Consider the following 3584-nt stretch of genomic DNA (forward strand, 5'->3'; position numbering starts at 1 on the left):
TATACCAATTTATAACTATTATGATCTGTTAGATCATATGTTAGAACAATGTGTTAGAATCATATGTTAGAACTGTTAGAACAAATGTTTCCAGATAATTCTGCTGTACACAGGACACTCTGGGTACATTAAGAGTTTTCTTTATTACTAAAACCTGCTTACCCTAACAGAAACTGAATTTATCCACTTCTGTATAACAAATTTTGAAAGAAATTCCCAGGTCACTATCTATTGTAACATTTCACTTTATTAAATTAGACCATTTGAATTGACTAAGGCTCTGTTGTTGTATAGTGTAGATGCTTAAATCTTTTTGCCTTAACTTTGAATATGTAACACAGATAAAGAATTTTCACACAAAATCAATGTGTAATTTGATTCTTTTCACACAAATTTGAAAGTATCTTTTCTTTAAATATGCTAATGCATACCCAATTTTTATTGGAATAATGAATTGCAATGATTTCTTCACTCTGAAGAGATGTTTTTATCTTATATAGTGAAATTTGTGGTTGATTTGATAAATACATAGTTGTGTTTTAAATTCTACTACTCAAAATTTTGCTTCACAAGTTTTTATAAATGCTGTTGTGACATCCATCATTTCGAATCTCAGGAACATCCAATTAGGACATGGGAACAAAGAATGCAACACTTCTGACACTGTTTGTTCTCACTGGTCTCACTCATCTGCCACAGTGGAGAATCCCCCTGTTCCTTCTGTTCTTGGTGATCTATCTCATTACAATCATGGGGAACTTTGGTCTGTTCACTCTCATCTGGAATGGCCCTAGCCTTCACATCCCCATGTACCTATTTCTAGGGAGGTTAGCATTTGTGGATACTTGGTTATCATCCACAGTGACACCAAAGATGCTGCTAGACTTTTTTGACAGGAGTAAGATGATCTCTCTTTCAGAATGCATGCTATAGTTTTTTTTTTCATTTGCAGTCAATGGAACCATAGAATGTTTTCTTTTGGCATCAATGCCTATGACCGATACATAGCCATATGCAAACCTTTACTCTACCCAGTGATTATGATGAATAAACTCTGTACATGTCTGTTAATATTGTCATTTGTAGGTGGATTTATTCATGCTTTAATTCATGAAGGCTTTTTATTAAGACTAACATTCTGCAACTCTAATGTAATATATCATTTTTACTGTGATGTTATGCCACTGTTAAAGATCTCCTGTACTGACCCTTCTCTCAATTACCTAATGCTTTTTATTTTCTCTGGCTCAATTAAAGTATTCACTGTTACAATTATTCTTGTCTCTTATACCCTTTTTCTGCTTTCAGTCTTAAAGCAGAAGTCTATCAAAGGCATAAAGAAAGCCTTCTGAACCTGCGGAGCCCACCTCTTGTCTGTGTCTTTATACTATGGTTCCCTTCTTTTCATGTATGTGCGTCCTGCATGATCCATGAGTAGATGATGAGGACATGATGGACTCTGTATTTTACACTGTCATAATAAGGAAGTAAAATATTCACCAGAAAAATTCTTCAAGAGAAATGCTTATGTCTCATATAATTATCTGTTGTATTCTTTTTGCTGTTTTTATTGTCTTATGATTTTTTTATAATTTATTCTTTTAAATTTCATTTTATATTACAACCAAAATTCTACCTCCCACCCCTCCATTTGCCTCACTCACCTCCCCGTAAGCCCACTATCACAATATTGTGCCAACTTAATTTGACTCTATTTGTATACTGTCCAAAATATTTTGAACTTAACCTAACCTAGAATTGTGTTGTCGTTGTTGCATTGTATGTATGTTTTGGTGTATGCACACTTATGTGAAGGTAGATTTGGTCATGTAAACAAGTGCAGAGGCCAGAGGATGCCAACTCTCCTGCTTAAGCACTCTTCAACTTATTTTCTTGAGTGATTTTCACTGAACACGGAGCTAGAATTTTTCTTTAATTTTTACAAAATTATAATTTCACATGTCAATCCCTTCTCCCTCTCCGCCTCTCCCCCCAACCTCACACCAGCCTCCTCACCCCTCCCTGCTCTGCTCCCCACAGAGGGTAGGGCCCTGCACAGGGGCTCCCCAAATTCCACATCATCATTCTGGGCTGGGCCTAGGCCCTCCCCCATGTGTCCATGGCAAGAGAGCATACCTTCACATGGAATGGGCTCTCAAGGTCCCTTCTTACACCAGGGAAAAATACTAATCCACTACCAGGGGCCCCATAGGGTGCAGAGGCCTCCTCGTTGACATCCACTTTCAGGGGTCTGGATCAGTCCTGTGATGGCTTCTCAGACAGCAGACTGGGGGCCATGTGCTCCCCCTTGTTCAGGTCAGCTGTTTCTGTGGGATTCATCAGCCTGGTCCTGACCCCCTTATCTTCATTTCTCCCTCTCTGCAACTGGGTTCCAGAGTTCAGTTCAGTGTATAGCTGTAGGTGTTTGCCTATGCTTCCATCAGCCACTGGATGAGGACTCTAGGATGGCATATAAAGTAGTCATCAGTCTCATTATAGGGGAAGGGCATTTAGGGTAGCCTCTCTGCCATTGACTAGATTGCCTGTTGGTGTCATCCTTGTAGATCTCTGGAAATCTCCCTAGTGCCAGATCTCTCCTCAGACCTATAATGGCTCCCTCTGTTATATCTCTCATCCTGCTCTCCTCTATTCTTCCCCCAACTCAACCATTTGAGTTTCCTCCTCTCCCCCTCCTCTTCTCCTCACATTCTGGCAGCTCCCTCTCCCCTACCCTCATGCTCTGAATTAGCTTAGGAGATCCTGGCACTTCCCATTCTCCAGGGACCATGCATTTTTCTCTTAGAGTCCTTCTTGTTTCCTAGTTCCTTTGGTGAAAAGGATTGTAGGCTGACAATCCTTTGTTCTATGTCTAAAATTCATATATGAGTGAGTACATACCATGTTTGTCTTTTTGTGACTGAGTTACCTCACTCAGGATGGTTTCATCTCGTTCCATCCATTTGCCTGCAAATTTCAAGATTCTGTTGCTTTTTTCTGCTGAGCAGTACTCCATTGTGTAAATAAATGTACCACATTTTCTCTATCCATTCTTCAGGTGAGGAGCATCTAGGTTGCTTCCAGGTTCTGGCTATCATGAAGAACGCTGCTATGAACATGGTTGAACATATGTCCTTGTTATATGAACGTGCATTATTTGGGTATATACCCAAGAGAGGAATTGCTGTATCTTGAGGTAGACTGATTCCCATTTTTCTGAACAACCGCCATACTTATTTCTAGAGTGCTCTTACAAGTTTGCACTCCCAACAGCAATGGAGAAGTGTTCCTTTTCCTCCACATCCTCTCCAGCATAGATTGTCATTGGTGTTTTTGATTTTAGCCATTCTGGCCAATGTAAGATGGTATCTCAGAGTTGTTTGAGTTGCATTTCTCTGATGCCTGAGGATTTTGAGCACTTTCTTAAATATCTTTCAGCCATTTCAGATTCTTCTGTTGAGAATTCTCTATTTAGTTCTGCACCCGACTTTTTAATTTTATCGATTGGTGTTTTGGTGGCAGAGAAACATCACCCTTCACAATATCCACAAACAACATAAAATATCTTGGGGTAACACTAACAAAAA

At 39.3% G+C, this 3584-nt stretch overlaps 1 pseudogene; it reads left to right on the plus strand.

Moving 5' to 3' along the window:
• The first annotated feature begins 633 nt into the window (after positions 1–633).
• LOC100767820 lies at positions 634–1491 on the plus strand (annotated as a pseudogene).
• Positions 1492–3584: the final 2093 nt, after the last annotated feature.

Source organism: Cricetulus griseus, chromosome 4 (assembly GCF_003668045.3).
Source record: "Cricetulus griseus strain 17A/GY chromosome 4, alternate assembly CriGri-PICRH-1.0, whole genome shotgun sequence".
NCBI classification, from domain to species: domain Eukaryota; kingdom Metazoa; phylum Chordata; class Mammalia; order Rodentia; family Cricetidae; genus Cricetulus; species Cricetulus griseus.